This window comes from Neoarius graeffei, chromosome 21 (assembly GCF_027579695.1).
Source record: "Neoarius graeffei isolate fNeoGra1 chromosome 21, fNeoGra1.pri, whole genome shotgun sequence".
Taxonomy (NCBI): Eukaryota; Metazoa; Chordata; class Actinopteri; order Siluriformes; family Ariidae; genus Neoarius; species Neoarius graeffei.
The window spans coordinates 60,902,692-60,929,007 of NC_083589.1; the positions used below are offsets into that span (position 1 = coordinate 60,902,692).

A 26,316-nucleotide genomic window follows, 5' to 3' on the forward strand; every position below is an offset into this window, starting at 1 on the left:
CAGGGAAGGATACGTGGTAACTGATAAGACCTAGTCAGGAAGCCAACGTGGGTGTGTGTTTTTGTCTGCACTAAAACGCTACCCTGGGGTTTTCAAACTCAAAACCAGCAGTGTTTCCACGTGTCTCCATTTTTGGGACTCGTAACAAAAAGGCGCAAACGTAACAAAAGTGATGCATTTTAAAACTAAACCATATTAATGTGGACATAGCCTCTGTCTCTCAATGTAGCTGTAACTCTGTCAGTCTCTCTGTCTCTCGCTCTCTCTGTCTCCATTTCTCTCTCTGTATGTATATCTCTTTACATCTCTCTTACTGTTTCTTACTGTAGCTTTATGTCTCTCTCTCTCTCTCTCTCTCTCTCTCCATATTTATCTCTCCATCTGTCTCTTTATATCTCTTAATCTCTTTCTTAATTTCGGTCTTGAATTCTCTGTTTGTCTGTCTTGCTGTAGCTTCATCTCTCTCTCTCTCTCTCTCTCTCTCTCTCTCTCTCTCTCTCTCTCTCTCTCTCTCTCTCGCTTTAGGGAAAGCTGGGACTTGTTCCTGCTTGTGATCAGAGAATGAGCACACTGCATTCCTTTTGTTAATCAAACTGCAGATTCATTTCATGTGTAATAAGCCATAAATCAAGAGCGTTCATATGCTTTTACACAAGCGAGTATAAATTAATCAAAGGAACTGTGTGTGTGTGTGTGTGTGTGTGTGTGTGTGAAAACAGCAGTATAAGATTTATACATACAGTATAAGAATCATAGAGGCAGCAGACAGAGTGAGAGCTGTGGTAGTGTAGAAGAACTGATGTGTGGATGGATGTGTTCTCCGTTTTCTCCTCTGCGTCTTTCAACTCTGTCAGTCAAATCAGGTCTGGTCTCTTTTCTGACATTCCTTCAATTCAATAGCTTTTTCCTCCCATGTTAAAAAAAAAAAACTTTCTAGGATATGACTGACTGAGGTATGTATCTTTCTTTCTATTATTGAACAGACGTCAGTGATCACAATTGAATTGACATGTTATCACAGTAGGGATGTAACCGAACATGAACTCTATTATTCAGAAAAAACAGATAATGTGTTCCAGACGGATAGAAATACAGGAGGTATGCTGTTGGTTTGGTTTTGTTTTTAAACAAAGCTTGCAAGAAAGAGTGTAGAGGAATCCATATGGACTGGGATTCTGCAAGATTTGCACTGAAAAGAACAAACCTCGGATCAAAATATGTTTTGTACAGTGGTTGGAAGCATTGTACATCATTTGAAGGATAAAAAGTATGAGTCATGACTTAGTAGGGTGTCCAAACTTTTGCACACACCACAATTACCTGAACTTGTAAGTTCATCAAATATAAGTAAATGTGCATTATTATTATTATTACAGAGTTGTCCTCAAGTGCCGGCGACCGGTGGTTTTCTCCGCCTGCACAGACGGTCTGCGCCGGCTACTCGATCCCAGAAAGAAAAAAAAAAACTTGCCTTTCAATGTTCAAGTGATTTATATAGTCTCTGCTGCCCAGAATTTGCTTTAAATCCAATTATTCCACCACAAAATTGTCTTCAATTCAGGTCTTGCATGACCGGAAGCAACACCGTATTTGTTGATCAATTCTCACGCTCTGATTGGCTGAGCTGGACCATGTGACCACACCGTAGCATATGTAGTTATGTTACACCATGTAGTTATGTTACAGAGCCAGGCAGCGTACTACAGAGGGTAACTGAGAAAGCCAAGCACACACACACGCGCACACACACATCTGGAGGGAATTTTCATACATACCGTATTTTGCAAGTATTTTACAGGGAAATGGTTAGTAATTTCTTAGCTGAGAATGTGCCAGAAGGCATGTAAATTTCAAAATATTCTGGGTGAGCATGCCCCCAGCCGGCTACTTCAGATTTTATGGAGAACCCTGTTGTTGCTGTTGTTGTTGTTATTATTATTATTATGTCATTGTTGTGGGTGGCACGGTGGTGTAGTGGTTAGCGCTGTCACCTCACAGCAAGAAGGTTCTGGGTTCGAGCCCAGCAGCCAATGAGGCCCTTTCTGTGTGGAGTTTGCATGTTCTCCCCGTGTCCACGTGGGTTTCCTCCAGGTGCTCCGGTTTCCCCCACAGTCCAAAGACATGCAGGTTAGGTTAACTGGTGACTCTAAATTGAGCGTAGGTGTGAATGTGAGTGTGAATGGTTGTCTGTGTCTATGTGTCAGCCCTGTGATGACCTGGCGACTTGTCCAGGGTGAACCCTGCCTCTCACCCATAGTCAGCTGGGATAGGATCCAGCTTGCCTACGACCCTGTACAGGATAAGCGGCTACGGATGGATGTCGTTGTTTTTTAGGTGTGTCCTGCAGAGTTTGTGTTTAATTCTTTTCACGTCACATATGTGTCATTTGTTGAGGGTGCACAAAGTTTTGCACACAGCTGTATTTACTGAGTTGTGCTTCCAGGTTTGTAGAATATGATTAAACAGTTCAGACGAGACTCTCACAATAACTCAGTGAACTGTAGGTAGTATGGGTTTGCTCACATGCACCTGCACATTTGCCGGTGTGTACACTATGTGTGTGTGTGTGTGTGTGTGTGTATACATGTGATGATATTTTTGGCTCAGTTTAGGCTTTTTTGTTGTGGCTTGGCATGGCGACTGTGCCCTGGGCACTCACATGGCGATGGTGGATGTGTTTCCAAATCCAGATCTCTAGGGGGCATAGAGTACCAGAGAGAAACAATCTGCCAGGTGTGCCAGTGTAACACGCACGCACAAACATATACACACATATACACATGCATAATAACAAGACTCACATTCTAGTTCTCTTTATTGCTTGGTCTTTCACTCTCTATGCAACTGTTAGTGTAGACACAATCTGAGATGTGTGTATTGTGTGAAATTATTCCATAATTATTTATGTAAAAGAACATATATGAATATCAGTATAGGAATCAAATAAAACACTATTCCCTCATCCACCCACACACACACACACACACATACATGCACGCACGCACGCATAAACATATGCATATTTATAGCAACTGAGAAAAGTAGTAATACAGAACATAAATAATATCGCTGCAGAATACGGAACAAACAAACCCACCATCCAAATGAAGTAAAAACTACTGAGAGTTAGTTGTTTAGATTAGATTGTTTGTTTTTATGAAACCAGTGACCGAAGAGAGGACTGGAAGGTAAAGGAAGCTAATGTTACCTAGCATAGCATTTCAAATTACAACCCCAATTCCAAAAAAGTTGGGACGTTGTGTAAGCTGTAAATAAAAACAGAATGCGATAATTTGCAAATCATGGAAATCCTTTATTTCACTGAAAATAGTACAAAGACAACATATCAGATGTTGGAACTGAGAAATGTTATTGTTTTTTGAAAAATATATGCTCATTTTGAATTTAATACCACCAACACATTTCAAAAAAATTGGCACAGGGGCATGTTTACCACTGTGTTGTATCACCTCTACTTTTAACAACACTAAACATTTGGGAACTGAGGAGACCAACTGCTGTAGTTTTGAAAGACAAATGTCCCATTCTTGCCTGATATACAGTTTCAGCTGCTCAAGTTTGGGGTCTCCTTTGTCGTATTTTGCGCTTCATATTGTGTTTTAAATGGGAGACAGATCTGGACTGCAGGCAGGCCAGTTTAGCACCTGGACTCTTTTACTGCGGAGCCATGCAGTTGTAATATGTGCAGAAAAAAGTTTGGCGTTGTCTTGCTGAAAGAAGGAAGGCCTTCCCCGAAAAAGATTTTGTCTGAATGGCAGCATATTGCTTTGAAACATGTTTATATCATTCAGCATTAATGAAACCTTCCTAGATGTACAAGCTACTGTACCCATGTCATGTGCACTAATGCACCTTCATACTATCACAGATGCTGGCTTTTGAGCTGTGCACTGATAACAAGCTGGATGGTCCCTCTCCTCTTTAGCCTGGAGGACATGATGTCTAGGATTTCTAAAAATAATTTCTAATTTTGATTCGTCAGACCTTGGGACAATTTTTCACTTCGCCTCAGTCCATCCTAAAAGAGCTCGGCCCCAGAGAAGGTGGCGGTGTTTCTGGATATTGTGTATATATGGTTTTAACTTGCATTTGTGGATGCAGTAATTAACTGTTTTCACTGTCGATGGTTTTCTGAAGTGTTCCTGAGCCCATACAGTGATTTCCACTACAGACACGTGTCTACTTTTAATGCAGTGTCACCTGAGGGCCTGAAGATCACAGTCATCCAATGTCAGTTTTCAGCCTTGTTTCTTGCATACAGAGATTTCTCCAGATTCTCTCAACCTTTCAATGATATTATGTGCCATAGATGATGTGATCCCCAAATTCTTTGCAATTTTACATTGAGGAACGTTATTCTTAAATTGTTGCACTGTTTGCCCACGCAGTCTTTCACAGAGTGGTGAACCCCTCCCCATCTTTACTTCTGAGAGACTGAGTCTCTCTGGGATGCTCTTTTTATACCCAATCATGTTACTGACCTGTTGCCAGTTAACCAAATTAGTTTTTTTTTTTTTTAGCATTACACAATTTTGTCAGTCTTTTGTTGCCCTGTCCCAACTTTTTTGAAATATGTTGCTGACATCAAATTCAAAATGAGCATATATTTTTCAAGAAACAACAACATTTCTCAGTTTCAACATTTGATATATTGTCTTTATACTATTTTCAATGAAATGTAGGTTTTCAATGACTTTCAAATCTTCACATTCTGTTATTATTTATGTTTTACACAGTGTCCCAACTTTTTTGGAATTGGGGTTGTATATTATACATCAATCCAAATAATCCCACTGTGCTAGAAAATGTGTTTTTAGGTGTATATGGCTATAAAACCAAATACCACAATCAAGTCATGTCAAGTAGTCTTTGTCATTGTCTTTTCAACCATATACAGCTGGTACAGTATACAGTGAAACGAAACAGTGTTCCTCAATAACCAGTTGAGTTCTTGTGTGAATATAGTGATGAGCAGTAACTTGTGCCCAGTTCTTGCACCACTCTATGCTGAAGTAAACACGCAAGCAACCACAATGAACCTTACAACAGAGAGAGATGTGTTTCTGTCTGCACAAAACAAAGTGAACCCATCTAGCTGAAAGACAACATCCAGAACTCTGTTGCTGAGCCATGTCTCCGTGGCAACAAAGGCGCAGCAGTCTCTCAACTCTGCTGAGTAGTTCGCTGGAGTCAGATGTAGTCCAGTTTATTATCCAGAGAACAGCCACTGGAAAGCAGGATAGACGAGAGAGCTGGCCGGCGACGGTTTGTTTGTTATTTTCCACTTCCTCACACATTGCTTACGATGCTCCCTCTCCCAGCCAATGGCCCACTCCTCTTTCTTCGTTTTCATTGAGGTTTATTGGTGGTTGGCAAAGAACGAATTGTTGCATTACCACCACCAGCTGGTATGGAGTGTGGATCACCATCCCTCTTACTCCCACATCCCCTTTCCCCCATCTCCCCCTTCCCGTCCTTCTGTCCTGTGCACAAGCGTGAATGTTTGTTTCTCATTTACAGAGCCAGGGCTGTGTGTGAACACTGGATTGCTTTTCAGTGCACGCACAGAATGGACAGCTAGCGGTCTGTGAGGAGATATTCACTGAATTTGACAAGAAGTATATTGGATTAGAATCTATGACTACACTTTTAATGCATAATTCAATTCTGTATCCTCTACAGTAATGGAGGTAGTTACAGCGGGTGTGGTTGCTTAGGCTGTGAAAAAGCAACAGGTTGACGTTTAAACAGCATTCAGCTGTGACCTGCCACAATCACACACACACACCCACGCCTACCCACCCACACACACATGCACACCTCATTATCTGTAGCCGCTTTATCCTGTTCTACAGGGTCGCAGGCAAGCTGGATCCTATCCCAGCTGACTACGGGCGAAAGGCGGGGTTCACCCTGGACAAGTCGCCAGGTCATCACAGGGCTGACACATAGACACAGACAACCATTCACACTCACATTCACACCTACGCTCAATTTAGAGTCACCAGTTAACCTGACCTGCATGTCTTTGGACTGTGGGGGAAACCGGAGCACCCGGAGGAAACCCACGCGGACACGGGGAGAACATGCAAACTCCGCACAGAAAGGCCCTCGCCGGCCACGGGGCTCGAACCCGGACCTTCTTGCTGTGAGGCGACAGCGCTAACCACTACACCGCCGTGCTGCCCACACATGCACGTGTCAGACTTTAAATGTTTATATAACATCAAATTATACATTTTACCCAAGAGCCAAATTATAGAGCTGCATCACTTAAGCATGGCATTACGGGCTCGTTCAGGTCGAGCTGAAGAAGAACTGGAGGCCAGAATAATATTTGTCTCATATCTGAAGTGATAGGGCCAGCAGAGCAAAGAAAATGAAAGTATAATTAAAAACGCGGTGTTACATTAAATCTACACATCATAAAATTTTATCTTTTTTTTCTCTCCAAGAAGTCAGAGAGTCATGTTCTGAATGATTATGAATGCAATTGCACAAGCAGGATATTAACCTTTTCAAACCTACAATAAGGCATTTCTGCCTTTGCATATCTTTGTACGGTGGTGCTTGAAAGTTTGTGAACCCTTTAGAATTTTCGATATTTCTGCATAAATATGACCGAAAACATCATCAGATTTTCACACAAGTCCTAAAAGTAGATAAAGAGAACCCAGTTAAACAAATGAGACAAAAATATTATACTTGGTCATTTATTTATTGAGGAAGATGATCCAATATTACATATCTGTGAGTGGCAAAAGTATGTGAACCTCTAGGATTAGCAGTAAATTTAAAGGTGAAATTAGAGTCAGGTGTTTTCAATCAGTGGGATGACAATCAGGTGTGAGTGGGCACCCTGTTTTATTTAAAGAACAGGGATCTATCAAAGTCTGATCTTCACAGCACATGTTTGTGGAAGTGTATCATGGCACAAACAAAGGAGATTTCTGAGGACCTCAGAAAAAGCGTTGTTGATGCACATCAGGCTGGAAAAGGTTACAGAACCATCTCTAAAGAGTTTGGACTCCACCAATCCACAGTCAGACAGATTGTGTACAAATGGAGGAAATTCAAGACCATTGTTACCCTCCCCGGGAGTGGTCGACCAGCAAAGATCACTCCAAGAGCAAGGTGTGTCATAGTCATCGAGGTCACAAAGGACCCCAGGGTAACTTCTAAGCAACTGAAGGCCTCTCTCACATTGGCTAATGTTAATGTTCATGAGTCCACCATCAGGAGAACACTGAACAACAATGGTGTGCATGGCAGGGTTGCAAGGGGAAAGCCACTGCTCTCCAAAAAGAACATTGCTGCTCGTCTGCAGTTTGCAAAAGATCACGTGGACAAGCCAGAAGGTTATTGGAAAAATGTTTTGTGGACAGATAAGACCAAAATAGAACTTTTTGGTTTAAATGAGAACCGTTATGTTTGGAGAAAGGAAAGCACTGCATTCCAGCATCAGAACCTTATCCCATCTGTGAAACATGGTGGTGGTAGTATCATGGTTTGGGCCTGTTTTACTGCATCTGGGCCAGGACGGCTTGCCATCATTGATGGAACAATGAATTCTGAATTATACCAGCGAATTCTAAAGGAAAATGTCATGACATCTGTCTATGAAGTGAATCTCAAGAGAAGGTGGATCATGCAGCAAGACAGCAACCATAAGCACACAAGTTGTTCTACCAAAGAATGGTTAAAGAAGAATAAAGTTAATGTTTTGGAATGGCCAAGTCAAAGTCCTGATCTTAATCCAATGGAAATGTTGTGGAAGGACCTGAAGCGAGCAGTTCATGTGAGGAAACCCACCAAGATCCCAGAGTTGAAGCTGCTCTGTACGGAGGAACGGGCTAAAATTCCTCCAAGCCGGTGTGCAGGACTGATCAACAGTTACCGCAAACGTTTAGTTGCAGTTATTGCTGCACAAGGGGGTCACACCAGATACTGAAAGCAAAGGTTCACATACTTTTGCCACTCACAGATATGTAATATTGGATCATTTTCCTCAATAAATAAATGACCAAGTATAATATTTTTGTCTCATTTGTTTAACTGGGTTCTCTTTATCTACTTTTAGGACTTGTGTGAAAATCTGATAATGTTTTGGGTCATATTTATGCAGAACTATAGAAAATTCTAAAGGGTTCACAAACTTTCAAGCACCACTGTAAATTGCATGCTTGTGTAACTAGGATAAAATGTAATCTGTAATGTAATGTAACACTGGGTGGTGAGCTAGATAAGTGCATTAATACAGACAAAAGGAAACAAACACATTTATGATCCTCTTCTAACAAAGTTTCTAGCACATCGTGCTTGTGCCGTCAATAAGTTAAATTTTTGGTTACATTTCAGCTATGAGCTATGGCTGGGGTCTTTATTTTCTCATTTTAGTCAGTTTTTTTTCCATATACATGTGTGTTTGTGATTCAGAAAAGACAGTCAATGCATTCTTATTAATCCACCTAGTAAAGGCTAAACGTAGTAAATTTAAATATGGCTATCTATCAAATGAAGATGTTTTGTGACAATGCAATTTTTGAACAAGATACTGTACTCTGCTGGGCTGTGGGTCAAATTTCCAAAGCCAAAAAACTCGAAGAAGATAAATTGTTACCCAGAAAGATGGTTTAGTATTCATGTGATGATATTCTCAATGTACATGGCAGAATATAGTTAGCGGGTCAATTCATTTTTAAAGGTGTCGTTAACACCTGCTGTTTTTGGTTTTGTTTATTTATTTTTTTTAAGATTATTCCTAAGTCCATCATTGGATGGATAGTGGATTTAGTTACCAGTTATACTTAGCTCAGTAGTAAAAGTAAATGCTGTTGAATTCTTGATTCTGATTGGTCAGAATGTGTTGAATGAATGACAGTGCCACTTCCAATTAAATGTTCCGCCCCAATGCAGCATAAAACCTATGCATATTATAATGCACACAAACATATACTGTTCACAAAATGAACACATAAACACATAATTTCTTAATGGGAAAAATATGAACTTTGTTATGAATTTGAATTACACCTTTAATACCCTTTTTTTCATTATGTACGTAAGACTAGCTGCAGATCTATACTAAGAATGACAGAGAGGTGCAAACAGTCCCTCAATCCGCCTCCACTAGTGTGACAGTCTTCTGAACAGGGCGTTCAAGGCAAGTAGGTTTGGATATACATCTACCCTTTGGAATCAAGTGTAGGATCGCCAATCAACAGCTTCAGCTTCCTCACTCTTCCATCCCTTCCTGGTAGCACTTCAGTGACCTTGGCCAACTTCCACTGGGTGTGTGGAGCCATGTCATCCAGCAGAAGAACAATGTCATTAACCTGTGCGTTTCTTTGGTCCACTTCTGCCGACACTGAAGATTCAAGAGATATTCCTTCTTCCATCGCATCCAGAAACTGTTGGCCAAAAACTGAACACAACACCATCTTTTACGAAGATAAAGGTCTTCCCTCACAAACTGTCCAGGAGGAGGAGAGATTATCGTCGACTTCATGGTCAGGATATGATTCGGTGTCAAGGGCTCTGGGCAAGATGCATCACAAAGATAATCAGTGGTTAACGGCCTGCTGTTAATAACAGCCATGACTTCATACAGGAATGTCCTGAGAGAGGAGCAGTCAAGTTGTCTGGATGACTGCTCTAGGATAGATGGTAAGACACTTCTGATGGTGTGAATTTGCCTTTCCCAGACACCACTCATATGACTTGAAGCTGGAGTGTTCATGATAAACTCACATCCTTCTTCCCTAAAGTTCTCTTTCTTCATTTCACCTAATGCCTCAGCAAACTCTCTTCTGGCACCAACAAAGTTTGTACCTTGGTCGCATCTTAATTGACGGATCGGTCCGCGAATGGAAATGGCAGCACGTAGTGCATTAATGAAGGAGTCAGTGGAAAGATCATCAAGCATCTCAATGTACACTGCTCTAGAAGCCATACAGGTAAGCAGTAGTCCGTAGCGCTTCAGTTCCTTCCTTCCTTCACGTAGAACGGTCCAAAACAATCCATCCCACAATAAGTAAAGGGAGGAGCAACTTCTGTACGTTCCACAGGAAGATCTGCCATCCTTTGTTGTTCCGGGGACCTTCTTAACTTCCTGCACCTAGTGCACTTGTAAATGTGTGATGACACTGCCTTGCTACATCCGAGAATCCATATTCCATTGGCACGAAGCTCGTTCATAGTCGTTGCACGTCCTTGATGGTATACTTTCTCATGATAATTGTAGCACCGGCATCACACCACTTACTGCGCCACTGGACCAGTTCTAGGTTCTAAGGAGTGGGGAGCAAAAATAATTACACCAGAGACCATTGCTTTAAATACAAAAGGCTGGCAATTTACTGAATGCAAAAACACACACATAAAATGCAGTACACAAAACAAAAATACCCTGCAGGTTCCCAATATTGAGGTAAGTACAATAAATAAAAAGGTATTTAACTCTTTCTTTTTGTTCTTTAGTTCACCTAGTTTATTTTAGTAAAGCTAATCTAAGTTAGTTAGACCAGTCTCTTTTTCCTAGGTTGCACCTATTTTAGAATTCCTATTTTTCTTCCTGAGTTAACTCTTTTTTTCTTTCTTTTACTGGTAAGAGAATACCTTCAATTACACAATCAAATCAAAGTGGACCACAATCATTTCAAATCACATTCACAAATATAAACGCAATATGAAAATAAAAGTATGACACTTTCAATTCAAGTCCAAATATGAGTTCAAGTGTTAAGTTCAATTCAATCCAAAAATAATAATTCAATCAGTTCTCAGTTCAGTTCAACTCCTGATACTCCTACCACTCTGGCAGCGAGTCACCATACGCGGAAGATCCCTTCACTAATGCAATGGAGAAGATGAGTTGAAGGTCTGGATCTGGCTCGCCATCTTGAATCCCACCTGTGCACGTGCACGGCCACCCGCACACTGCAGACCAACTCCCGCTCCGATCGAACTTCAAACCAAGCAAAAACCTGACCTGTGTACCGTAACAGGTCATAAACACAATACATCTCTTTTTAATTCCTCAAATCACACAAGTAAATGTTTCAGTCTCCGAGTTGTAACATTACTGCTACGGTGCTTTTTCATCTCAAAATGGCAGCGGAGCGGTCTCTTTAACTCACGGGTCCGTCTCCCACAATAACTACTGCACACACTTTTCGTTTCGTTGTGTGGAAATAGTGAACTCATTCACACTTCTGGGCATCCACATCACAGACAACACAGCATGGTCACTAAACACACAGGCAACTGTAAAGAAAGCTCAACAACGTCTTCACTTCCTGAGAATACTCAGGAAAAACGATCTGTGTCAGAAGCTGCTGGTGTCTTTCTACAGGTCGACAATAGAAAGCATCCTGACATACTGCATCTCTGTGTGGTTCGCGGGGTGCTCTGCTGCCGATAAGAAAGCTCTGGAGAGAATCATAAAGACAGCAGAGAAAATCATCGGCTGCCTTCTTCCCTCTCTGTCAGACATCGCACACTCCTGTATTCTCTCCAGAGCACGAACTATCATCAAGGACAATTCTCACCCAGGTCACCATCTGTTTGAACTGTTGCCCTCTGGCAGGCGTTATAGGTCCATCAAATCCAGAACCACTAGATTCATAAACAGTTTCTTCCCATATGCCATAACATACCTAAACAAACAGAAATGACAACTGCCTAAGCCACCCTCTCACTTATGAACGCTTCACGTTGTACTTTTTATTCTTGATTGCATTTGTATAGATGTTGTTGTTTTTCATTGTTTTATTGTTCTATTTATTTTATTATTTATTAATGGCATTGAGTACCGAGTTGGAGTAGCAGCATAATTTCGTTGTACTTGACGTATAATGACAATAAAGGCATTTAATTGAATTGAATTGAATTTACACAGCTTAAAGTCACTTTTATAACATTCACAGTCTTCATAACCCAAAATATTAACTGGTAAACAGTTTATGACGGAGAATTTCCTTGTAAACAGCTCCGTTTTTTAGAGTTAGCTCTTTAGCTCTTCGCCGGAGGAAAAAAAAGTACAACACGGTAAATATGCAAGAAAATAAACACAAAACTGGTGTGGCTTAACTCTCATAAAATCCCCGTCAGTTCCCGACTAGGTAAGTTTTATGTTTTTCAACCTCAAAATCAACTTTTCACTCCTTTTTCTGCTTATTAATCACCGCTCGTTTTCTCCGATTTCTCCTCTGCTCTCTCCCTCAGGTCTTGCACCACTGAGGTGCTGCGTCTAGTGCCACGGCAGCGACATGAATTTTGTCAGCATACTTTTAATTTTAAACATTAAATTATTGTTGTATTAACATTTTTAATTAACTCTGATGAATTAATTTACATTAAATGGATCACTTTTACTTTTAAACTTATTTATGCAGCTTTTAAACTATTTATTCTTATTTATGTCATGTTTTAACATGGGTTACATAATGCTTTATGAGCAGTGATGACACGTAACTGTCTCGAGGAAGGATTGCAGGATGCTTCACATGTGGATGGAGGGCTGCATGAGTTAAGCATCCTCCCACTCTGAGGATACCTTGTTTATCCAGGAAAGGACTCAATTTCTGTAACTTGTTCCTTCCTTTGACGTGCTCATCATTGCAATGTTTCAGATGCTGGATTTCTTGAGAAAAACTGACCTCTTGGACCATCTTTATAATAGTCAACTCTGCTTCTTTCCTTTCCTCTAAAGTTGCGGCTTCACTGGAACGTTGCAGAGGGCCTTTGGTTTGTTTTACTCTGCGCTTAAGTCTAGCTATAGCCCTGACAAGTCCTGACCAGTCTGAAAACTTGTGGAAGCGATCCAAAAGTGACACCTCTTCCTCAACTTTGGTGTCTTGAACGTAAACCTCTTTGAGCTCAGGATCAGCATTTGAAATTTCTCCCACCATGACGTCTTCACATGGGAGCTCTTTTTCTGCCACAGAAATGCCGGGCCTGTGAACCAGTTGGATGCTTTTAGCTGCTGTACTGCAAGACCCCTGGATGCATAGTCTGCAGGATTGTCTTCAGAAGCCACATATCGCCACTGAACAGACTCTGTGCTTTGTTTGATTTGCTCCACTCGGTTGGCCTCAAAGACATGGAACCTTCTGGCATCATTATTGATGTATCCGATGACAACCTTAGAATCTGTCCAGAAAAATTCATGTAGACAGTCAACTTCAAGTTCTCCTTTCAGTAAATCACTGATATGAACAGCTGTGATAGCTGCTGACAGCTCCAGTCTTGGAATAGTGGTGACCTTTGTAGGTGCAACTCTTGACTTTCCCATGATTAAGGAGCAGTGAACTACTCCCGTCATGCTCACTGCTCTGAGATATGAGCACACTCCATAGCCTGATGTGCTGGCGTCTGTGAAATGGTGGAGCTCATAATGCTGGACATTAAAGCCTTTAGGAATATAGCATCTTGGTATCATGATGTCAGCTAGGTTTTGTAAGTCCATCAGCCAGGATTCCCACAATGGCCTAAGGTCTTCAGGTAAAGCATCATCCCAATCAAGCTGGTCTCGACACATCTGCTGCAGGACTTGCTTTCCTATCAGGATGAACGGTGCTGCAAAGCCAAGTGGTTCATACACTGAGGCAACTGTGGACAACACACCTCTTCTGGTAAGTGGATTGTCTTTGACAACTACTTTGAACTGGAACTGGTCAGAGGCCACGCACCATTGAACGCCAAGTGCCCTTTCTACTTGGGGCTCTCCAAATGCCAAGTCTAGCTCTTTGGTGCCTTCTGCATGTTCTTCTTTGGGAATTGAGTCTAGTACTTCCTTGCAGTTTGAGACAAACTTATGAAGATGGAGTTTACCCATGCTGCAGATTTCTCTTGCTTCCTTTACTAATTGGATTTCTTGGTCTTTGGTTTCTGTGCTCACTAAGCCATCGTCCACGTAAAAGTTCTTTTGAATGAACCGGACAGTGTCGTCACTGAACAGACCACGTCCTATTACAGCAAGATGCTTAAGGCCATAGTTGGCACAGCCTGGTGAGGAGGCTGCACCAAACAGGTGAACTTTCATTCGGTAGATGGAAGGCTGTGTCTCCAAGTTTCTACCATCCCACCAGAGGAATCTCAAGTAATCTTGGTCCTCTTTCTTGACATGGAATTGGTGGAACATACGTTCAATGTCGCACATAATTGCCACCGGACCTTTACGAAAGCAGCACAGTAGTCCCACTAAGGCGTTTGTCAAATCAGGACCAGTCAAGAGATGGTCGGTCAGAGAGATCTGTTGAAATCTTGCGGCACAATCAAAAACAACACGTATCTTACCCGGCTTCTGAGGATGGTATACCCCATGGTGTGGGATGTACCATACTGGGATTTTGCATAGGTCTTGCTCTGGGACTTTCTCAGCATCTCCACTCGCTATTATTTCGTTCATGAAGGTTGTATAATCTTTATAGTACTGCTGATTTCTTTTCAACTTCCTTTCCAGACACCCAAGATGATGAACAGCACATGGCTTGTTGTTGGGCAAGTTGGGTCTTTCTTGCTTGAATGGTAGTGACATTTCATAGTGACCGTTAGTTTTTAATCTGATACCATCCTTCATTTTGGCCAGAAATCTGAGGTCCTCTTGAGATACTTGCCCATCATCTGGGGTTCTTTCAATAAAGTCAGATTCAAGAATGTTCATTATCTCTGAAGGTGAGACTACTTCCTTAATCTGCATTCTATGGACAAAATGCACTTTGCATGCAAGATCAGACAAGGGCTGCAAACATGGCATCACCTGCTTCACAATGATATGATGACTGATTCCAATCAAATCTCCGCAGTCAATATGAGGGTCACCATAGCCAATCACGCTCCAGCCTAAGTCTGTTTTTATCGCAAAGGGTTGATGTTCTCTACCCGACATCACTTGTCTTGGAACAAGAGCCTGAGGACAGTTATAGCCAATAAGCAGGCCGACATCACAGCTCTGCAGAGGAGCGATTTCATCCGAAAGGTGTTCAAGGTGAGGCCATGCCCTTGCAGTGCTCAGAGTAGGAATATGATCTTGATTTCCTGGGATAAATTATCTTGAGTACGTGGCTGGTAGGGGTATTGTTTTGTTTGAGTAGAACCCCCTTACTTGTAGACCTGTTAGTTTCTGACAAAACACTCTAGTGTTCTTTGAGGCCATTGTAGACAGCTTTAGTTGGACTGGCTCACTCTTGGCATTGAGAGCTTCAGCAGTTTCTTTCAGAATGAACGTCGTATCACTTTGTGTGTTGAGAAGTGCGTACACAAGGACTTCATGCTCTGGTTCATGAGTGGCTGACACCCACACTGGTATCACTGTAGAAGTATGAGTGCCCTTGATGTCTTGTATAATTCTGCTTGATGTTGCTCTGCTTGACACACTGACGTCTTTGTCCTGGATACTGTCCGTCCTCTCTTGCGTTACGTTATCATGATCCACAGACCTGCTAAGGCTTGCAGAGAGCCGTGCGTCACTGGTGCGATTTTCATGAAGGCATGTTGGATGTTTTTTGTTACACGTGTCACAGGTCCTTTGGTTTTCGCACTCTTTTGAGCGGCGTCCAGGCTTCAGGCAACCAAAGCACAACTTATTTGCTTGTATAAACTTATGTTGTTCAGAAACCTCACTTTCCATAAATCTGCGACAATTGTCTAAACTGTGCTTGGCCTTTTCACAGAGAATGCAGCTTGCTGGCACAGGCTTCTCATCAGAATTGGTTGCTAAGGCCTTTCTGCCAGGACTTCTGTTCCTCTGGGCCTTGGTCTTATCGCCTTCGCTTGGTTTTAGAGCATGTAAGGACGTTACAGGATTACACGCAATCTTGGCTTCCCATGTGAGAAATGCTACAAACTGACTGAAACTTGGGAATGTTCTGCTTTGTTCTTCCACTTCCATAACCTTTCTATTCCACCTTGAGGTCAACCAGTCTGGAAGTTTGGTAAGTATCTTTTGGTTCTCATTGCAGTCATTTAGCATGTCAAGCCCTTTGATTTGAGACATGGCTGCTTCACAGCTACAAAGAAAATCCGCAAATTCCTGTAATTCTAAACCATTCTTGGGATTTAGTTTAGGCCATACACTTAGTCAGTCTCTGAAAGCTTTGGCAATGAGGAATGGATTTCCATATCTTTCTTCTAAGATGGTCCATGCAGAAAGGTAGGCTGCCTCTGTACCCAGCATGAAGTAGTTTTCAATTGCCTTCTTAGGAGGTCCACCTATGTACTTTCACAAATAATAGATCTTCTCTTCATCTGGTAAATTCTTCCTCTGTGGTGCTGTGGTGCTGTCCTCTGTACCCAGCATGAAGTAGTTTTCAATTGCCTTCTTAGGAGGTCCACCTACGTACTTTCACAAATAATAGATCTTCTCTTCATCTGGTAAATTCTTCCTGTCAATGAGAGTTTGAAAGGACAACTTCCAGTCCTTATATCCAAGTGGGTCACCGTGGAATACTGCTGGCTCAGGTATAGGAAGTTGATTTGCAACAACTGATTCTGCAAGTGCTCTAATTAGAGCTGTGGTGCTGTCTTCTTGTTTGAGATGGTTTACCGGTTGTGGAATGGAGCAGCGATCCTGTAAAGGTCAGAGCAGGTGGGTGGAGCACAGAAGTACGGCAGGCCAGAACTGAGTTCCAAAAACTCTCTTTATTTGCACTTTACAGTCGCAAAAACACTCTCCCAGCCACACGCATATATACCCACACATCAGTCCTCTGGTTCGGGAGAGAGCCCGCTCTGCTCTCCCTCTCTTCCTTAAATAGGGCGCGGTCACTGGGGAAGACACACAAACAGGTTAATTCACCTCAGGTGTAGTGATTCTGCCACTTACCTTCCCTGACTCCGCCCTCCAGTCACAGACCGATGCTTGACCACGCCCCCACTGCCACATACCCCCACCGTCTGACTCAGGCCAGGCAGCTGTCCGGCCCGCAGCCGATTTCCCCCCCCCCCTTGACGGGAGAGGAAGTCCACCATGACCATCTGCACCCCCGGCCTGTGGACCACCTTGAAGTTAAAGGGTTGGAGTGCCAGATACCAACGGGTGAGCCGTGCATTGGCATCCTTCATGTGGTGGAGCCACTGGAGGGGCGCGTGGTCCGAACAGAGGGTGAAAGGGCGTCCCAGCAGGTAGTAACGGAGGGTGAGGACCGCCCACTTGATGGCCAGGCACTCCTTCTCTATGGTGCTGTAGTGCCCCTCACGCACCAACAGCTTCCTGCTGATGTACAGCACTGGGCGATCCTCCCCCTCCACCTCCTGGGACAAAACAGCCCCCAGCCCTCTGTCTGATGCGTCCGTCTGCAATATAAAAGGGAGAGAAAAGTCAGGGGAGTGTAACAGTGGCCCCCCACACAGTGCAGCCTTTACCTCAGAAAAAGCCCACTGGCATTGATCCGTCCACTGGACCAGATCTGGTGCCCCCTTTTTAGTGAGATCAGTCAGCGGGCTGGTGACGTCCGAATAATTAGGTAGAAACCTACAATAATAGCCAGCCAGCCCCAGGAACTGTCTCGCCCCCTTTTTGTTCTTGGACCTCGGGCAGGCTGCAATCGCTGCCGTCTTGTTAATTTGGGGACGCACCTGCCCATTGCCCAAGTGGAAGCCCAGATACCGTACTTCCATCCGCCCAATCGCACACTTCTTCGGGTTGGCTGTGAGACCCGCCCATCTCAGCGACCTAAGGACGGCCCTCAGGTGTTGTAGGTGCCGCGGCCAGTCATTGCTATAAATAATGATGTCGTCAAGGTACGCGGCTGCATAGGTGGCGTGGGGGCGGAGGACCCTATCCATCAGCCGCTGAAACGTCGCGGGCGCCCCAAACAGCCCAAAAGGAAGTGTGACAAACTGGTGTAAGCCGAACGGTGTGGAAAAGGCCGTTTTTTCTTGGGATAATGGAGTCAAGGGGATCTGCCAATAACCCTTCGTCAAATCCAGTGTCGAGTAAAAGCGAGCCGTGCCTAGTCGATCGAGCAACTCATCAATACGAGGCATTGGGTACACGTCGAATTTAGACACCGCGTTGACTTTTCTATAGTCCACACAGAACCGGACCGACCCATCGGCCTTGGGTACCAAGACCACCGGGCTGCTCCAGTTGCTGTGGGACTCCTCGACAATGCCCATTTCGAGCATGGCCTCGAGTTCTTCCTGAACCACCTTTTTCGTCTGTTCGGGTTTCCTGTAAGGGCGGCTACGCACTACCACCCCCGGGGGCGTCTCAATGTGGTGCTCTATGAGGTTGGTGCGGCCAGGCAGGGGCGAGAACATGTCCGAAAATTCGGTCTGCAACTGGGCAACCTCCGTGAGTTGGGTCGGGGAGAGGTGGTCTCCACAGGGGACCGGACAGGTACGTGATGCCAGTGCTCCCTTTTGAACCTCTGGCCCCAGCTCCGCCTTCTCCAGAACCACCGACACCAATGCCACAGGGACCTCCTCGTTCCAGAGTTTGAGCAGATTGAGGTGGTAAATCTGTAGCGCCCCACCCCATCCGTTCGCTTCACCTCGTAGTCGAAGTCCCCGACTCGCCGTGTAACCTTAAAGGGTCCTTGCCACTTGGCGACCAATTTGGAGCTCGATGTGGGCAACAGTACGAGTACTTTATCTCCCAGTGTGAACTCTCTAAGGTGCGTACCCTTGTCATACAGGCGGGTTTGTCATTCTTGGGCCTGCTGCAAATTCTCCTGGGTTAGGTGTGTGAGTGTGTGGAGTTTTGCGCGCAGGTCCATAACGTATTGAATTTCGTTTTTACTTGGTGAACGTCCCTCCTCCCGATTTTCTCACAGCGCATCTAAAATGCCATGCGGCTTACGCCCATATGACAGTTTGAATGGGGAGAACCCCGTGGAGGCTTGTGGGACCTCTCGCACTGAAAACAAGAAGGGTTCGAGCCATTTATCCCAATTACGTGCGTCCTCACTTACGAATTTCCTAATTATATTTTTGAGGGTGCAATTGAATCGTTCGACTAAACTGTCCGTTTGTGGGTGATACACGCTGGTGCAGATCGGCTTAATACCTAATAACCCATAAAGTTCGTTCAGTGTTCGTGACATAAACGTGGTGCCTTGGTCAATCAGAATCTCTTTCGGGATTCCAACTCGGGAGATAACGCGGAACAGCACCTCCTCAATATTGCGAGCTGAGATATTGTGAAGAGGCACTGCTTCTGGGTATCGCATTGCATAGTCCACCAGGACTAATATAAAGCGGTACCCTCGTGCTGACCGATCTAATGGCCCGACGAGATCCATCCCAATTCTTTCGAACGGGGTCTCAATTAATGGTAGAGGGTGCAAAGGCGCTTTTGGGATGGCCGTTGGATTTACTAACTGGCATTCGCGGCACGCCGTACACCACCTACGGACACTGCCGCGAATCCCTAGCCAATAGAACCAGGCCATTATTCGGGCTAGTGTTTTATCCTGCCCTAAGTGTCCAGCCATGGGATTGAAGTGAGCCGCCTGGAATACCAATTCCTGGCGGCTCTTTGGAATCAAAAGCTGCTTGACTCGCTCTTTAGTTTGAGTGTCCTGCGTCACTCAGTATAATCTATCCTTCATAATCGCGAAGTAGGGGAAGGACGGGGTGGCGTTTGGCTGGAGCATTTGACCATCGATTACTCTCACTTGGTCAAATGCATGCTGCAGAGTCTCGTCTCGCGACTGCTCTAATGGGAAATCCGCGAGGAATTCCCCGAGAGAGAGAGGAGGGGCCGGCGGCTCCTCACTCTGACGCGGAGCTGACGTAGACGGCTCTGTGACAGCTGCTCCTGCCAACGCGACACCAGGACCTCCCCCTGTTAAACTATGGCAGGACCCACTCTTCACTAAATGACTCATTAATTCCTGAAATCCCGGCCAATCAGTCCCCAAAATTATAGAGTGGGTGAGGCGAGGATTAACCGCTGCCTTTACTATAAATTTCTCCCCTCGAAACAGAATGTGAACTGGCACTAAAGGGTAGCTGTGAACATCCCCGTGCACACACAACACCTTCACCAATTGTGCTCCCCCCAATGCCTCGTCTTGCACCAGGCTTTGGTGGATTGAGGTCTGATTACAGCCGGAATCCACCAAAGCCTGATACGTATCCCCTTGGATACTCACCAGTATGCGATACGCTCCGGCCCGATCGAGGGCGGCTCCTGGCGCGTCGGGGATCCGAACCACCGCGCCCACCTCCATTACTGAGCACTGCTGTTGGAGGTGGCCCGGCTCCCCGCAGCGCCAGCAAACCGGCCCGGGCTTCCTCTCTGCACTGGTGCTCTGGGGCTCACTCACCTGGGGGGAAGAGACAGACACAGACGGGAGAAACGGGAGGGCACCACGGGTGCGGCGGGCCGGCTGGGGTGGGGCCGGCCCCCGCCTCCACGGTGGGGGAACGGGGCGAGGACGAGACACAGGAGGAGAGAGAGAGGAGAGGGGAGAAGAGGTTGTCTGCTGTCCTGCCGTCGGGACAGCCACCAAATGGTCCTTCGCCAGCTCGATTGCTTGATCCAGCGACGCCAGGCGATGGCACTGGACCCACTCCGCCATTTCTTTGGGAAGTTGCGCGATGAACTGCTCCAGCGCCACCAGGTCGACGAATCCCTTGGCGTCGCGGTGGTCGGCCCTCAGCCACCGCCTGCAGGCGTCCCGGAGTTGCTGGCCAAACGCAAACGGGCGGCCGACCTCCTCTAGGCGCAGAGCGCGGAAGCGCTGACGATGTTGTTCGGGGGTGCACCCCACACGCTGGAGGATGGCCCGGCGCAGGTCCGCGTAGACCAGCCGGCTGTCGGCGGGGAGTTGTAGCGCGGCCAGCTGCGCCTCGCCCGTTAGCAGGGGGAGGAGGCACGCCGTGCGCTGTTCCACCGGCCACCCCGATGCCTCTGCTGCTTGTTCAAATAGCGCGAGGAAGGCCTCGGGGTCGTCGTGCGGGCCCATCTTCGTTAGGGTGAGGTGGAGTGGGCCCGCAGTGGTGGAGATGGTGGACCCCGCCGATGCGAGGAGGTGCCGGAATGCCTGTCGATCTTCCTGTTGCGCCAGCACCAGGGCCTCAAACCATTGTTCTTGCTCCTTTCGGAGGGCGAGCAGCGCCTGGTGCTGGTTCTGTTGGGCCGTAGTGAGGGTGCGGATTAGGTCTGCGAAGGGGGAGGACTCCATGGGGCTGTTCTCCTCTGTGCTCGGCATCCCGGGTTTCAGCACCACTGTAAAGGTCAGAGCAGCTGTGCTCACTCTAGGACCCAAATTGTTTTAGCGAAAAGTGCTAAAGACTCAAATTTTTCTTTAGTAATATGCAATTTCACTTAGCAAGAAATGCTAAAAGAACAATTTTCTTTTTAGCAAAGTAATTTTTTTTAGCAAGATATGTTATACTTCTAAATGTTTCTTGCACTGACATAATATTGAAAAATGAATTGTTATTGTAGTTTGTTGGTGTTTCAATAGTGTTTGCAAGCTTGTTTCCTGCCTTTGTCTTTCCATGTTCTTGATTTATGTTCATAGCATGCTTATTTATTCTTGAATCCTCTTATTTTGATCATTTCATCAACTGTATATATGTAATGAAATAGTGTGTTTAATTTAACCCGCTTAATCTGGTTTACGGAGTCCATATTTTTCATTATAATTATATCCAACATCTGGTGTGATGTGCTTTGCATTCTTTGCTATCTATGCACCTTTTAGCCCTTAGTCACCCTCTATAGTATGCTGACTGGCCTGTGTGGGTATGTGTGTGTGTGTATAATTGGGATCCATGTGTGTGTGTTTAGGGGGAGGGGGGTGTCTTTATGGGTAGGATGAAGGGAGCTCAGGGAGTTAAAATCAATGGTTGTTTCTTATAAATTAATCTCATAACCCAAATATAACGATATTCACCATTAATTTCTCAAGTGAAACTTGCAGTCAAAACTTTGAACCATGTGCGTCAAAACGCTCTGAAAACAAGGTACACTTGGTCGATATATCCTGGTTCATCTGTGAGTTCTTCCAAAGTTCTGTCAGGGTTGATATGTAGAAAATACGTCTTTAGAATGGTTATATCGTGTTTTTATCCCTAACTGAGAAAGCTAACAGAATATTCTAATATGTTATCTCACTTTTTAGATAAGTTTTTGTCATACGTAAAGTCGGATAATTTATTTTAAACAAACCTCGCTATAATCTTGTTCACTAATGAGTGAGAATTGGTGACATTATCAGCGCAACTCGGAAATTGATCATTTTATATGTAAGGTCCGATGCTATTGGAAGATGTAATTTGCAGTCAACCAATAAGAAGCTTCGAAACTCGGGGGCATTGGTTATAAATCAAAACATCGAAGATGGACACGAAAGGCAGGGCCTGAATTTCATTTTTCAGAATGGGGGGGAATTCCCCCCCTTAGTGACTCAAATGGGGGGGATTTACACAGTTTGGGGGGGATTTATACAGTTTGTGGGGAACGCTACTTGTGGGCTTACAGTAAATAGCTTAGGTCTTACCTTCTGCCACTACTCAGATTGAAGATCTCTACAGTATGTAAGCTTTTGTCACCATTTGAGGGATCCTTTTTAGTAGACTTTTCATTTTGATATCTCCAAATTTGGATAGCATTGTCAGACAAAGGGTGGATAAATGCAAGTATTATTCCCACCAGCCGTCTAAGATATGGACTGTTCAGTTTCGGGTGGAGGGTAGAAAACCACCACAAAATGAAAGAGATCCTTTACAGCATGACATTGCTGACTGACTGTTATGCCATCAAACACCAATAGCCTTTTTCTAGCAGTGCGAGTAAGGCTCTAGGAAGAGTTTGGAAGGTTGTGTGCCTTTTAGTTAAGCTAATTTTACAACCTCCTTAGTGTTGCTTTACACAGCTGCTTCTTCCTCATCTTCATGCACTATTCTTTAAGTGTCACTGCTTCGTTTAATTATAAAAAAAGAAAAAAATCAGTCTGTTCTTAATAGCACTCAATGAATTTATTGACACAACAAGTCTAACTTAAAATCTAACTTAAACCAGTCTGCTGACTTTTCAGGATTCTCTTAACTATGTTTGTGTTATTTGTCTCTTCTTTTAGTGGCCGTCTCTTTAATCAGTGACCTTTGCTTTTTCCTTTTATAACATTTTTATATCATCTTTTTTTATCAGCTTTTATACTGTATAATTTTTCTATTCTCATGTCTGATCTGATCATCCCTGTCCCCTGTTTAATGTCTACAATTAAAATAAAAAAACACTATCAAACTGTTCTTAACACTGAATGAATTTACAAACTTTGTTTCAGTCCACATATAGAACGTTAACATGACAATAGTCTTTGTTGACTTGCCAGGATTCTCTTATACCATATAGCCCTGTCTCCTGTGTCATATGCCATCTTTAATTTAAAAAAAATCAAATTGTTCTCAACACTGAACAATTCATCTTTGCTGAGTGCAGGATTCTTGTACATATGTAGTCTTTCCTACTCTTTCTCCTAGTGGTCATCCCTTTTGTCAGCATCAGTGTCCTTTGCTTTTCCTTGTAAATACTTTTTTTTTATAGCCATGCTCTGATCTAATCCCCTTTGCAACGTCGACATTAATGTTAGCTGTCTCGTCCTGTGTATTCTCAACGGTATCACTCGCACTGTGGGTGGAGCACAGAAGTACGGCAGGCCAGAACTGAGTTCCAAAAACTCTCTTTATTTGCACTTTACAGTCGCAAAAACACTCTCCCAGCCACACGCATATATACCCACACATCAGTCATCTGGTTCGGGAGAGAGCCCGCTCTGCTCTCCCTCTCTTCCTTAAATAGGGCACAGTCACTGGGGAAGACACACAAACAGGTTAATTCACCTCAGGTGTAGTGATTCTGCCACTTACCTTCTCTGACTCCGCCCTCCGGTCACAGACCGACGCTTGACCACGCCCCCACTGCCACAGATCCCTTGGGTCATATTGAGGTGTGACATCTTTCTTTATCCTCAGAGAACCACAGCAATGCAGTAACTCACCCATTTCTTCATCTGAGCATATACTCTGTGCATATACCTGCTGCCGTGCCTTGGCAGCCTTTAGTTTCTTGAGTGTCTCCAGTCGATCTATCTCTCTGCGCTTGGCCTCTAATGTCTGTCTCCTCTCTGCATTTTCAGCTTCTTGTTTGGCATGTAACTGAGCAGCAGCAGCCTCTTGTTCAGCTTGTTGTCTCTTGTCTTCAGCTTCAAGTCTTTGCAATTCTTTAAAATGCTGCTCTTGCTCAAAAAGGATTTCTAGAGTAGCTTCATTGGCAGCTGCCTCAGCTGCTGCATCTTGTCTCTTCACTGATGACAGGTTTGAGCATCTTGAGCTAATTGCAGAGCCAACGTGAGAGTGACGCGAAGGTTTTGAGTGGCAAGAGACTACGCTCTGTGTAGCTGGCCTTAGCTTTAGAGACTTTACACTTCTAAAATCTTCTTCTTGATCATTATTTTCCAAATAGCACTTTGCAGCATCAATGATTTCCTTGGTTACTTCTTCACAGGTGTCTATTTTGCGATGTGTGTTCTGGTGTGGTGTACAAACATGGTGTATATCTTCGTAAATCAGATGTAACTCCATTGAGGCCTTTCCTATCTTAGCAGCATGGTCTTGTAACAGGTCGTTTGAACAACAAGCATTCTAAGCTTGCTTGGCATCTTTAGCAATAGTCTTCCACTTCTCATAGTTTAAATTAAATCTGTGTTCAAGTCTTTTTATTTGCTGTTCCTGCAGTTCTTGGCCCTTTTCGGTTAACTTACGGACTCTTTGGCCTTGCAGTACTTCTTGAGGGTGGTGGGGATCAAATGCCTCATCTTCAGTCGCATGTGGCTGTTCTTCCTCATCCAACTTTGGACCTTGTTCTTCACAGGGTTTCTCCTTGCAGGGTAGCTGTGTGGTTTGTATTACACTCTCTCTGCCATCCTCAATGGGAGTATCTAATTCTGACATTTTAATAGAGCTCAACTGTCTTTACTTTGATATGAGTGCAAATGACTCCTCATATAGATAAAGGTGCCTGTGGCAGCGGGGGCGTGGTCAAGCACCGGTCTGTGACAGGAGGGCGGAGTTGGGGAAGGTAAGTGGCAGAATCGCTTCACCTGAGTGTGATTAATCTATGTTTTGTGTGTGTTCTCCCCAGTAAACCGGGCTATTTAAGGAGGGAGAGCGAGAGCAGAGGGGCTCTACAACCCGAGCACCGGAATGTGTGTGTGTGTGTGTGTCTGAGAGAGAAAACCGCTTCCGCTGAAAAGTGGGAATAAAACTGTTTTGCGAACTCAGTCTTTGTCCTGCCGTCCTCTGTGCTCCACCCACATCCAGCGAACATTTACAGTGGTGCCGAAACCCGGGATCGTGGAGCACCTGTCCTGCAGCCCCATGGAATCCTCCCCGTTCGCGGACTTGATCCACGCCCTCGCCACGGCTCAGCAGAGCCAGCACCAGGCACTCGTCACGCTCCGGAAGGAGCAGGAGCAGCGCTTCGAAGCCCTGGTGCTGGCTCAACAGGAAGACCGAGAGGCGTTCCGGCGCCTCCTCGCGTCGGCGGGGTCCACCAGCGCACCGGCCGCGGGCCCGTCTCCCATCACCTTGACTAAGATGGGCCCGCAGGACGACCCCGAGGCATTCATCGCGTTGTTCGAACAGGTCGCCGAAGCCTCGGGGTGGCCGGTGGAGCAGCGCGCGGCGCGCCTCCTCCCCCTCCTGACGGGAGAGGCGCAGTTAGCCGCACTACAGCTCCCCGCCGACCACCGGCTGGCCTACGCCGACCTTCGCCGGGCTGTCCTCCAGCGCGTGGGGCGCACGCCGGAGCAGCAGCGCCAGCGCTTCCGCGCGCTGCGAATGGAGGAAGTCGGCAGCCCATTCGCGTTCGGCCAGCAGCTCCGGGACGCCTGCTGGCGGTGGCTGAGGGCCGAAGATCGCGACGCCGAGGGGATCATCGACCAGGTGGCGCTGGAACAATTCATCGCCCGCCTACCCGCCGGAACCGCGGAGTGGGTCCAGTGCCACCGCCCGGCGTCGCTGGATCAGGCCGTAGGACTGGCGGAGGATCATCTGGCGGCTGTCCCGGCGGCAGGACAACGGCTGTCATCTTCTCTCTCCTCTTCTCTCTCTCTCTCTCTTCCCCCTCCTCCCGTGTCCCGTCCTCGCCCCATTCCCCCACCACGGAGGCGGGGGCCGGCTCCACCCCAGCCGGCCCACCGCACCCGTGGTGCCCTCCCGTTTTTCCCTTCTGTGTCTGTCTCTCCCCCCCCTCAGGTGAGTGACCCTCAAACCACAGCTGCAGAGGGGAGGCCCGGGCCGGTTTGCTGGCGCTGCGGGGAACCGGGCCACCTG

At 45.3% G+C, this 26,316-nt stretch overlaps 1 protein-coding gene across 4 annotated transcripts in view; it reads left to right on the top strand.

Annotated features, from left to right (window-relative positions):
- The first annotated feature begins 730 nt into the window (after positions 1-730).
- Positions 731-26,316, top strand: part of col7a1l (collagen type VII alpha 1-like) — a 277,370-nt gene continuing 251,784 nt past the window's right edge. For 2 of the 4 annotated variants that reach the window (XM_060903444.1, XM_060903446.1), the window contains exon 1: positions 731-953. The gene's annotated coding sequence lies outside the window, so the exon portion shown is untranslated. The remainder of the gene's footprint in view (positions 954-26,316) is intronic. The other 2 variants (XM_060903447.1, XM_060903443.1) reach the window with 1 other exon arrangement.